At 37.4% G+C, this 12,895-nt stretch overlaps 1 pseudogene; it reads left to right on the top strand.

Moving 5' to 3' along the window:
• Window positions 1–10,456: 10,456 nt before the first annotated feature.
• Window positions 10,457–10,604, top strand: LOC122117404 (annotated as a pseudogene).
• The last annotated feature ends 2,291 nt before the right edge of the window (window positions 10,605–12,895 follow it).

Raw genomic sequence — 12,895 nt, 5'->3', positions numbered from 1 at the left:
GAGTCAAATGAGATCATTATGTGAGGGTGCTTGGTCAACTGAAGAGCTGTATAATGGTCAAGCAATCATTATTACTATCATTCAGTGGATCATAAAAGAACATGTTGGTGGGTCATTTGTAGGACACTATTTTTGAATCAAGACAAATGCACTTACTAAAGGTGCCAACTAAGATTTTTGAAATGTTATTTATTACAAGATTTATATACTACTAGTAATTATTTAGTGAAATAACAAAAATGGGATACATTAAAACAGTGTTAGTCCATTACTTTTTTAAAAAATGACTTAAAGTATTAGTTTCTAAGAATATGCAGATATGTATAAAAAGGTATTCACTGCAACATTGGTATAGCAAGTAAGACATACCTAGAACAGATATTTCCATACTTAGAACTCTTTTTTTTTTTTTTTTGCCCATCCTGGGGCTTGAACTCAGGGCCTGAGCATTGTCCCTGAGCTTCTTTTGCTCAAGGCTAGTATTCTACCACTTGAGCCACAGCACCACATCCCGCTTTTTCTGTTTATGTGGTACTGAGGAATGGAACACAAGACTTCATGCATGCTAGGCACATTAAGCCACATTCCCAGCCCCAATCTTTATAATCTTTAGAAAAGTAAGATAGGTGTATATTATAGAATATCACATTGTCAATGGAAAAGATGAAGTATATACACATACACACACACACACACACCAACATGGAAAGATAGCCAAAATATATTAAGTGATGAATACAATGTGAAAAATAGTATTAATTGATGATTAGTATGTTTCTAAGCACTATATAATTATCAAGGAATTAGTGAATAAAAAGTTTCCTTATGGAAGTGGTGCTGTGACTCAAGCGGTAGAGTGCTCGCCTTGAGCTGAAGAGCAAGGGGACAGTGCCCAAGCCCAGAGTTCAGGCCCCACGGCTGACAAAAAAAAGTTTCCCAATATACCAATTTGTAAAACATTTACACATATTTTATTCATTTTTTATTAATAAGTTTTTATTGTGAAAATACAGTACAGAGGGGTTACAATTACATGAGCAAGGTAATGAGCTGAGTTTTTGACATAGCATCTTGTACATTTCATTGTTGCAATGGGTCCACCTGTATCCCTATTTAAACAATTTGGTTTTTCCCTTCCCCTCCACAAATTATACCAATATCAAATACAGTGAAAACAAGGGTTATACCGTGGGAAAGGGACATATAAAGCAACAAAAAAAAATCACCTTATAAGTATGTTAGAAACAATAGCAAGAAAGAAAAACCACTTGAGTCCTTATCTTGCGGTTCATTTCGTCTAACATCAACTTATTTGACCGTTTATGCTTGTCTCAGACATATACTAGTTATTACAAATAAGGGAAACCATGGGACCTATGTTTCTTCCGGCCTGGCTTACTTCACTTAATATAATTTTTTCCAAGTCTATCCATTTCCTAACAAATGGGGCAATGGCATTCTTTCTGATGGAAGCAAAGAATTCCACTGTGTATATATACCACATTTGCTTGATCCATTCATCTACTGAGGGGCATTAGGGTTGGTTCCATATCTTAGCTATGGTAAATAATGCTGCAATAAACATAGTTGTGCTGATAGCTTTAGTATGTTCTTGTTTGTGATCATTCGGGTAAATGCCCAAAAGTGGGATTGCTGGGTCATAGGGCAACTCTATGTGGAGTCTTTTGAGGAACCTCCGTACTACTTTCCAAAGTGGTTGAACAAGTTTACACTCCTACCAACAATGCAGTAAGGTTCCCTTCTGTCCACATCCCCTCCACATCTGTTGTTATTAGATTTCTTGATTATAGCCATTCTAACTGGGGTGAGGTGGTATCTCGATGTTTTGATTTGCATTTCTTTTATGGCTAGAGAGGTTGAGTATTTCTTCATGTGTCTATTGGCCGTCCTTCTTTCCTCTTCAGAGAAGTTTCTCTGTAAGTCTTTAGCCCACTTATTTATTGGGCAGTTATTTCTTTGAGGATCTGTTGTTGGAGGATTTAATTTTTTGAGTTCCAGGTATATTTTAGATATCAGACCCTGGTCTGTTGTATGGGTAGTGAACATCTTCTTCCAATCGTGGGCTTTCTATTAATCTTGCTAGCTATGGCCTTTGCCATGCAGAAGTTCTGCAACTTCATGTAATCCCATTTTTCCAACCTTCTTTGATTTGTTGTTACACATATTTTAATGAATATCTTGTGTGTGTGTGTGTGTGTGTGTGTGTGTGTGTGCGCACGCTGGTCCCGGGGCTTGAACTCAGGGTCTGGGCACTGTCCCTGAGCTTCTTTTGCTCAAGGCTAGTACTCTACCACTTGAGCCACAGCTTCTCTACCAGGTTTTCTTCTCCTCTTCTCCTTCTCCTTCCTTCTTCTTCCTTCTCCACCTCCTTCCCCTCCCCCTTCTCCCTCTCCCCCTCCTCCCTCTTTCCTCCTCTTCTTCCCCCTCCTCTCCCTTCCCTTCCTCCTCCCCCTCCTCCTCTTCCTCCTCCTCCTCCTTTTGGTTGTTTATTGGAGATAAGAGTTTCTTGGACTTTTCTGCCTATGCAGGCTATAAACCACAATCCTCAAAATCTCAGCCTCCTGAGTAGCTAGGAATATAACTATGAGCCACAGCACCCACCTATAAGCACACTTTTTAGTGAACACCTTTAATGAACAATGGCTCTCTGAAAGTTCAGAGTTAAATATTCTACATTTTTTTTTCAGTCGTGGGGCTTGAACTCTGGGTCTGGGCACTGTTCCTCAGCTCTTCAGCTCAAGGCAAACGCTCTACCACTTGAGCCACAGCACCACTTCCAGTTTTCTGAGCGGTTTATTGGAGATAAGAGTCTTTCCGACTTTCATGCCTGGGCTGGCTTTGAACTGTGATCCTCAAATCCTCCTGAGTAGCTAGGATTACAGGCTTGAGCCACTGGTGCCCAGTTCTACAATATTTTTGTAATGTTTTAATTTTTACAAGCTTAGAGTACTTTTATGAGCATAATGAGTCTACTTTTGCAAAAAAAATGCAAACCATACTCTTCAAATAAAACTTAAACTCATTAATGAAAATATTTGATACACTTTCAGGAGACTAGCAAGAAATATAAAATGTTTACATTGATGAAGTCAAATGAAGTTTTAGTTCAACTTGCTGAAATTGGTTTGGAATTATAGGATTTGGGGGAAAAATGCCTTGAAAAAAAATGCTTTGAAGCACCAGGTAATAAATTCAAAATAAAGTTCAATCTCCATGGGACTGAAACAACTCTTCCTTTTAATATAATCCAGAACAAAGATGAGTTTAATCCCCTTGTAAGATGTTTAGAATTTGTTTGTGACCAATGAATCAGAAGTCCACGTTTGTTGAATGCAGTCTCAGCCCCAGAGAAGAATCAATTAAAATGGTTTCAACATAGGGGAACAAGATCAACTTAGACTTACACAAAAGGAGGTACTGATGATGATTGAAATTCACTTTGCTATTCGCTATTAGGAACAAAACAAACATGTGACTGTTAATGAAGGGAGGTCTTAAAAAAAAAACTTGGCCATTTCAGTTGATTACTTTTCTTTTTACTTATTTTCCTTCATCTATCTATTTTTATACCTGTCAAAATGCCTGGAATATCTATCTATCTATCTATCTATCATCTATGGAAGGAAAGACAGAGAGGGAGAAAACTAGGACATAACTGTATTAATAATTATAATGATATATAACCACACACAAAACAAATCTTACTGAAAACATAGAATAATTAAATTTTATTTTGCAAGAATCACGAGGTTGTGAGGATTTAAATATTTTCCTATCATCATTTCAAAATAGAGCAAGCCATAAATTTCAAAGCAACAAAAGCACTAAAAAACAAAATGGGTCAGATATGGGGATGCATTTCTATAATTCTAGCATTCAAAAGGCTGAAGAAGCAAGATCATTTGAGCCCAGAGCTGGAGACCCAGCCTTGGCAAGAGTGAGACCAGATCTCAAAAAGCAAAGCAAAACTAAAATAAAACCAACAAAAAACTGTAAATGACTCCACAAAAATTACAGCTTTGTTTTCTTTTTATAATTCAAAGGACATACATGAAAGAAAAGTCTTCTAGAAAAAGTAGGGCTAGAGAAAAACAAGGCTCTACATTAACTCAAACCTTCATAACTAGTTGCTATGTGTAGCATAAAAGAAATTGTTTCTTTTAGCATCCTGCTACATCCAATGTTTCGGCTTGTTCAATAGACTTCATACTATTCCAAGCATTTACAATATAAAGAACCTTTGGGAATTTGTAAGTTGGCTTGCAAAAGTCTACTGCACCCTAATGTCTTTGTTTTATGGGAATACAGAAAGAATATGGATGGATTAAAAACTATCTTTTCTGGGAAAAAAATAAGGATGCAGATTCTCAAAAAGGAAGCTCATTTTCTCTAATAAATATTTATCACAAAATCTTAAAAGCCTCTACAGAATTCAAGGTTCAGGAATTACAATGAATAAAAATATTGTGGGTATCAATCAAATATTCTGTTATTTATACATATTAAGACATATTTAATCACGAGCGCTGGTGGCTGAAACTTGCAATCCTAGCTACTCAGAAGCTGAGATCTGGATGATCACAATGCAGACAGCCCAGCCGAAAAATCCTAGATACTGGATCTCCAAGTAACTATCAAAAAGCCAGGCTCGAGGTGTGGCTCAAGTGGTATAGCACCAAGTGTGAGCAAGCAAGCAAGCAAGCCAGCCAAGCAAGTGAAAGCCCTATCTTTAAACCCCAGTACTGACAAAAACAAACAAACAAACAAGAAATCCCCACCAGGATGGCAAACTAAATTCCAAATACCTTCACATTTGTAAGGTTCAATGACCAGGGCTTGGGGGAAAAAAAAAAAAAATATATATATATATATATATATATATATATATATATATATAGTGAAAGGACTCTTTAATAAACTAGGAAAAAAAACAATTAGAAATAGAATACATTTAGGTTTTTCTTTAATTTAGAATTAATTGATGTTTAATAATAAAAATTGGGGAGTGAAAAATTGCAATATGATTGCTTTTATTTTATTTTATTTTTTGTTAGTCATGGGGCTTGAATTCTGGGCTTGAGTGCTGTCCCTCAGCTCTTTAGCTCAAGGTGATTGCTCTACCACTTGAGCTACAATGCCACTTTTGGTTTTCTGGTGGTTTATTGGAGATAAGAGTTTCTCGGACTTTCCTGCCCAGGCTGGCTTTGAACCATGATTCTCAGATCTCAGCCTTCAGAGTAGCCAGGATTATAGGCATGAGCCACCAGCACCTGGCTAGAGAATATCATTTTCGTGGTACCAAAATGACTAAACACATACATTAGATTTTAGCTGAAAAAATAAGGAACATTGTACTACAGCAAATATATGTAGAGAAACAAATACATTCATCTCACAAATTAATCTCTCAATATTTAAACACTACTTCTTATAAAAATAAAAGCTGGGCACCGGTGGCTCACACCTATAATCCTAGCTATTCAGGAGGCTGAGATCTGAGGATTGCTGTTTGAAGCCAGTCTGAGTAAGAAGGTTCTGGAGACTCTTATCTCTGATTAATCACCAGAAAACCAGAAGTGGTGCCAGGGCTCAGTGGTAGAGCACTAGCCTTGAGCAAAAAAGCTCTGAGTCAGCTCCCAGGCTTGCAACAAAGTTCAAACCCCATGACCATCACCACTACCACCACCACCACCACCAACAGAAATCAAATGACAGGATATGCAAAAAAAAGCAAGTATATATTATATATATTTCATAAGATACAATAAAACAGTTAAAAATAGATCAAATCATAATCTCATAGGTATCTTAAATACTTCACACCTGAAAAGTTTGAGAATAAATGTAGTCTCATTAATGTTATAAGAATGATTATAAATATTTTATGTTGTAAATACTAACGGTTCACTCCACAAGTCTAAATCCCAGTATTTCCAACAATAAAAAATAAATAATAGCTCTCAGTGATTGTACCTCCAGAAATTTCTCTAATGTTAAATCTGCCTGATCAGCTATAATAAAAACACTTCAAAGCTGGGTGCCAGTGGCTCATACCTGTAATCCTAGCTACTCAGAAGGCTAAGATCTGAGGATGTGGCTTGAAGCCAGCCAGGGCAGGAAGGTCCTGGTGAGACGCTCATCTCCAATTAACTACTCAAAAAAACTGTATGTGATGTTGTGGCTCAAAGTGGTAGAGTGCTAGTCTTGAGCAAAAGAGCTTAGAGACAGCACCTAGGCCCTGAGTTCAACCCACAAAAAACCTAAAACAAAAATACAAAAAACTTCAAATAAAAGAAATCTATTTAAATGTAAGCATTTTTCTTCAGATACAGTTCAAACAGCATTTGTTGTTTGTTGACTTCATTGGAGAAGTGCATGAATGAATAAAATATAGATTCCATCCCAGGTAGTCTTGTCAGAGTGGGTTACAAATCAGATGCACAAATAATTACATTGCATATGATGAGTGCAATTATAGACATATATATATATATATATATATATATATATATATATATACTGCAGTAGTAGTCTAGGAAGTAATTAACTCCAGGAAAGCTTCCATCCTATCGGAGGTGCACACCTGCTGGATTTGAGGAATTAATGAAATTCAGCATGAAAACATGGAAAGGTAGGACTGCTCCTTCTTACCTTTCTTTATAAATAAAACATTCTACAATTATTTTTTCAAAGAGAAAATAATAAATATCCTGAAAATAAATCTTCATTGCCTTATTAGTTAATCAGTTGTTTGTTGTTATGACAAAAAAAATCTTAGCTAATTACTTTTTGAGGAACAAAGATTCATTTGGGCTATGGTCCTTTGGCCCTATGGCTTTGGGCTTGTGGCAGCACAGCACATTGTAGCAGAAGTGTTTGGCTGAGGAGGTCTGTTTACTTGGGATGAAAAACAGAGAGGGAGTGGAAAAGTCCAGTAGTCCAAAATCCCCTTGAAAAGCATGCTCCCAGTGATTCAACTTCAATGAGCACCACAGCCTGGGACAAATCTTCAACATATGGGCCTTTTAGGTAGCATGCTAGACCTTATATAGCACCTTAATGCTAGTGTTAGTAGTAGTAGTAGTATTTTTGATTAATTAGACTTTTAATTCTGAATATTTACACATGTATCAAAAACCACTGGTCAAAAATAATGCCTGCCTAGAAAACATGAGGACCTGAGTTCAAATCTCTAAAACGGAACTATCAGTCCTGGGTATATACCTGAAAAAATCAAAGCCAGCCTATAATAGAGATAAATGCACATGTGTGTATATTGTGGCACTCTACACTATACCCAAACTATGGAATCAGTGTAAGTGTTCATCAATACATGGATGAGCAAAGAAAATGTGGTATGCATACATAATAGAGTATTATTTGGCCATAAAGAAGGATAAAATTATATCCTCTGTAGGAAAATGGATGAAACTGGAAATTATCATGTTAGTTGAAATAAACTAGGCAAATATTGAATTTTTTTGACACATGTGAAATCTAGATTAAAAGAGAGAGACAGAGACAGAGACATTACAGTAGAAGGAGAACTACTTGGGAAGGATATAAACTTGAAGCCAGTTAAACTATCATACCATTTTCCCCAGCTAGATAAAAAGTGAACAAAAACATTTTAAAGAAATGTACAAGCTTATTGTAATGAAATATGGCCATAAAGAAGTGGATCGTAGAGCCTGAAGAAGCAAAAGCAGAATGCTTAGCAGGGCAGACTCCAGTGCAAAGCTTTTTAGGGAGCAAGAGTTGAATCAATTTCTTGTGTGATGAGTAAGAAAATTTCTAGACTGGAATAAGGGTTCTCTTTTTTCTGGGAAATGTGAGCACACATAAAGGGGATATGTACATATGAGGTGAGGCAGAATTGTGCTGGGGTGAGTAAGGTGTCAAGGAGAAAAGGGACTAGATATAAGATGCATTTTATACCACACCAAGAGCATACTTATGTGGTATGCTATCAGGAACTCCAAGGGCTATTCTTGGAGGACTACTCTGGGATTGGTCTCTAGTATAGCACAAGTTGTGAAGGACAGCCACCTGTCAGGGTGTAGAGAGTCCCCAGGGAAGCATGGAAGCAGCCCCCAAAGTAATCCTGGTAACTAGATCTGTCTTGCATCAGAGGCTGAAAACCTAGCCCAGCATTGGCCACCCACAGGGCTAAACAACCAGGCTGTCACCAGGCTCCTGGCAGAAAAAGTAGAGGAAAGCAGTTGAAAGAGAAAGTAGGAGAGCAAGGCAAAAGCTGACATCTACAGACACAAAAATTTATCTTAGGAAATACCTTAGAGCTGCTGGGCATGAGGCTTTCAGGGGTTTGTAGGCTGAGTTTAAAGGTTTTTGGTCCAAACTATCTGTTGCGTTTCTTGTATAATTGGAACTCCAAAAAATTATAATGTGGATTATAAAACATGTTTCTATTTAAAATCCAAGTACATGGAAGGCATATGTGAACAAGTGAGAAAAAAAGAAGACAAAAACATAACCTCAAGAAAAAAACAACACAACAGGTACCTGGACATCACAGCAGGAGATTCCGATTTACATGAAATCAGGGCCCAAATATCAATGATTTAAAAGATGACACCAACTCTGGTTTAGGTTTGTGTGTTTGTTTTGTTTTTCCTGGCAGAAGACAGATACACAAAAATAGTTAATCAAATGTATGTAAGATTAAAAGCAGTTAAAATAATACTACTTTGTCTTTATACACTGGATTATAAATGGGCATTTTTCTGCCTTTTAAATCAAGAATAGAAAATATTAAACCACTCCAAAAGATCAGCCTATCTGCCACTTTAATGTTTCCCACCTTATTTAATATCCACTACCTATTGGCCTGCCAGCTCTATTTATTCCCTTCTTCCATACTGCATAATTGTTAGTTACTTTTCCAGTAGAATTGGGTAGCATCAGGGAAGATTGTTATTCAGCTGAACCCCCAGTGCTTAGCACCAGCTCAGTATGTTTGTTAAATATTGAAAAATTAGCTCAGTGCAGGGGGCTCATGCACTTAGAGGCTGGTGCAGAAAGTTATAAATTCAAGACTATGTCATGAGAGTTTGTTCTTAAAACAAATAACAATAACAATACCAAAAAAACCTTCTTAATAAAACGCTCCTGAAGTCCTATTGGGCTTCTCTTTCCTTGTTCCAAAATGTATTTGGAGCATTTTAAACCAATAAGAAAGTTGTAAAAATAATTTGGGGTGTGTGTGTGTGTGTGTGTGTGTGTGTGTGTGTGTGTGTGTGTGCGCACGTGTGCTAGTACTGGGGATTGGACTCAGGTACTTGCATTCTTGCTTGGTTCTGTTGCCTAATGTTGGTGCTTTACCATTAGAGCCACACTTCCACTTCTAGTTTGTTAAAAGTTACTTGGTAAAAAAGAGTCTGTCAAATGTGTCTGTGCTTCTTTAAACTGTTATCCTCAGATCTCAGTTAGATGTACTTTTACTCTGCTCTAAAAAGTGTTCATATCTCCTGAAAAAAAAAGTGTTAATATTATATAGATGGCAAGTTTTGGCACAAAATCTATTTTGAGGCTGAGAGAAATGAGTGAAGTTAGCTAACAGTTGAAGAATTGCCTATGACAAAAAAAGAGGCTCATTTAAAGATTTTTCATTCAGGTCTACATCCTATGTCCCTGTCCCTATTCCTACCCCTGCTTTGCTACGAGATCAGAAAGTAATGTTAGAAAGAGTAGGGAGAGTTAGAGAAAGAAATGAATGCTTGTATCTTTAAAGTTGTAAGCAAATACTTACAGATCTACTTAGGGTTTAATCATAGAATAAAAACTCTACAAGAATTTCTTTATGAAAAATTGCACCCAAAGTCTCAGAATTTTGAAGTCAAAGGCCCCACTGTAGACTGGCAGATTTAATCTGTGTATACCAGAGAAAACTTAGGTTACCTTAAACAGAAGATTATTGAGCAGGCTCTTGATTATAATCACATTAAAAGCTACTGAGTAAGGTTCTTGTCTGAAGAAAAGTGTTTGATTTTCTTGAACATTGTCATACATTGTGATGATTTTATAATAGAAAATTAATGGTCATTGTCATTATGAATTTTACAAAATGTATTTATACATTAGAGTAATTTATTGTTTCATAAGCATAAAGGCATCCTTTGGTGGCAAGTATTTATTTCTGGGAGAAGACTTCTAATTTGAGCCTGTGGGTGAGCCATTACTTTCTTTTTTCTTCTTAGGCCATAACTTTAGCTAATTGAATTTCAGGCATGATATTAAATGGTAATCTAGACATGGGATACTCATTTATAAGCCTACCCAGAAAGGTGGTAGTACCACTAATAAAATATTAATTTCTGTTTCATATAAAAATTAAGAGATATAAATAGACTTGTGATGGGAAGGGGAGAAAAATAGAGAAGTTGAATGAAGAGAAACATGAACAAAAAAGAAATGGAATCTTACCTGGCAGGGGAGACACTATGATCACGAAGGTGGTTTTCTCGGGGCAAGGCTTATCCATTACATTCTGGATGTGCTGACCCCTGTGATTTCTCCAAGTGTGGGAAACTCCACTGTGGAATTCGTGGTAGTGGGGGACTGTGTTAAAAAAGAATGGAAAGATGTGGATATTAGGGGATAGTAAGAATAAACACACACACACACACACACACACACACACACACACACACACACACACACACACAGTGATCCCAGAAAGAAAGATGGATTTTAATGGAGTTTAGAGCTTGTTAATAAATGTTCCAAAGTCATTTCTTTTTAACACGAACACAGATAAGTGGGAATAGTACCATCTAGGTCTTGCAAAATGAGCCAATAGAATTATGTCAAGTGTTAAAGTTTAAGTTATGTGTAATGGCTCATGCCTATAGTACTAGCTACTCAGGAGGCTAAGATCTGTGGATTGTGGTTCAAAGGTAGCTTCAGCAAAAAATGTCCATCAGATTCTCACACCCAATTAACTACCAAAAACTAGAAGTGGAGTTCTGGCCCCAGTATCAGCATACAAACATACATACACGCACACACACAAGCACACGCACACACACACACACACACACACACACACACACACACACACACACACACACACACATACACATCAAACCTAGATTTTCCTCAGGGTAGTCTTTACAAATTACTTTCTTTTTTTTTTTTGGTCGATCATGGAGCTTGAACTCTGGGCCTGGGCGCTGTCCCTCAGCTCTTCAGCTCAAGGCGAGCGCTCTACCACTTGAGCCACAGCACCACTTCCGGTTTTCTGGTGGTTTATTGGAGATAGGAGTCTCACGATTCTCTCCTGCCTGGGCTGGCTTTGAACCGCGATCCTCAGATCTCAGCCTCCTGAGTAGCTAGGATTACAGGCGTTAGCCACCAGCCCCCAGCTTACAAATTACTTTCAAGATTAAGCCTTCTTAGAATATATATGAATGCATTTAAACATCATGGAGTTCTTGAATGAACCAAAGAAGGTAAGATTTTAAAGAATTTTATAAAACTATAAAACTATATGGGATATATAAAATATGAGAATTGAGTAAGGGAATATGAATAATACAGAGGAAATTCAAACTAAACTTATGCTAATGTTCCTCTATGCCTTTCCACATTTCCTTTGTGGGAATCTGCCCTGTTCACCTTTGTTGACCAGGTGACTTTTTTTTTTTTTTAACCACATTACTCTGCTCAACCTACTCTTAACCTCAGGGAATGATACCAATGGCTGGAATCTGGTCTAAGCACTGCAATTTAATTACTTGTCCACTATGAACCAAATGTAATCTCACTGAAGAGAGATGTTTTTCTTGATCCGTCTTTTTCATACTATTGTCCCAATTCCTAGAAACCTATATGGTACATGTTAGATATCCCATAAATATTTAATGAATTAATAGCTAAATGTGGCTTGGCTTAAGTAGGTAGACTGTGTCATTCTGAGTCCTCTTTTGGGACCTGAAATTTGAGACTGAGAAAGGAAGTATTTGGGGTACAGAGTGAAAGGATATCGGGGATTGGAATAATAGCCAAAAATGCATGGGCAAGTTACCAGCAAATTGAAAACAGAGCAAAGAGAGAGGACTAGAGCATGCATATAGAAAGATGCAGATCATGACAAGAGACCCAAAGCTGTTCTGTTTCAGCATCTTTCCCATGAGGCTTCACTTCATCCTCACTCAGTCTATCTCTCCATCTTCATCCTTTCCCTGAAGGAAAGTATGCTTTGTCTGTTGTAACTATAAAAGCCATGGATCAAGCAATAATAGATTTGATAACAATAATGATGTCCCAAGAGAAGGTTATAACAACTACGCAGATGCTAAAAGAATACTAAAACAGTGTTAGGAAAATGAAGAAGGAAGGAACCAGCCAGACTCTCCATCTCCACAGGCAAGGGCTGTTATATTGAGATACAACAAGGGGCAAAACACCCCTCCATTGGATCAGAGGTTGTTCAAGGAGGTGGGGTTGGAGTTGGACTTTTATGGGGTCTGAGCCAGGAAACACAGGTTCTAGAAAAAGGCTCTTAGGGCTGGAGGAGGTGGGAAGCGTCCATTAGGCCCACAATGGAATGCTGATGGCCACGCTCAGGTAGGATTGCCCTGTTTGCACTAATGTCTATATGCATCTAGGATAATAGAGTAGAGGTCAATCCTTCATATTCCATCTTTAGATACATAAGAGGACTGGGCCAAGAGGGGAGAGGTAAGTCCTTCATATAGGGTCTTTGGATAGATAAAAAGACTGGGCTGGAGGAGGAGATTGGGAAAGAGGTCAGATTCTTCTTTGGAATTTCTTGGTCCTGTCCTGCTGGGAATTTATTGTGGAATTGTTCTGTTTGGGATTTGTGGAGTTTTAATGGTAGGGATATCATCCT

The sequence above is a fragment of the Dipodomys spectabilis genome, unplaced genomic scaffold (genome assembly GCF_019054845.1).
Source record: "Dipodomys spectabilis isolate Male_0828 unplaced genomic scaffold, ASM1905484v1 ptg000140l, whole genome shotgun sequence".
Lineage (NCBI taxonomy): Eukaryota > Metazoa > Chordata > Mammalia > Rodentia > Heteromyidae > Dipodomys > Dipodomys spectabilis.
The sequence above is the reverse complement of the archived record's forward strand: the minus strand, read 5'-3'. Positions and strand labels throughout refer to the sequence as shown.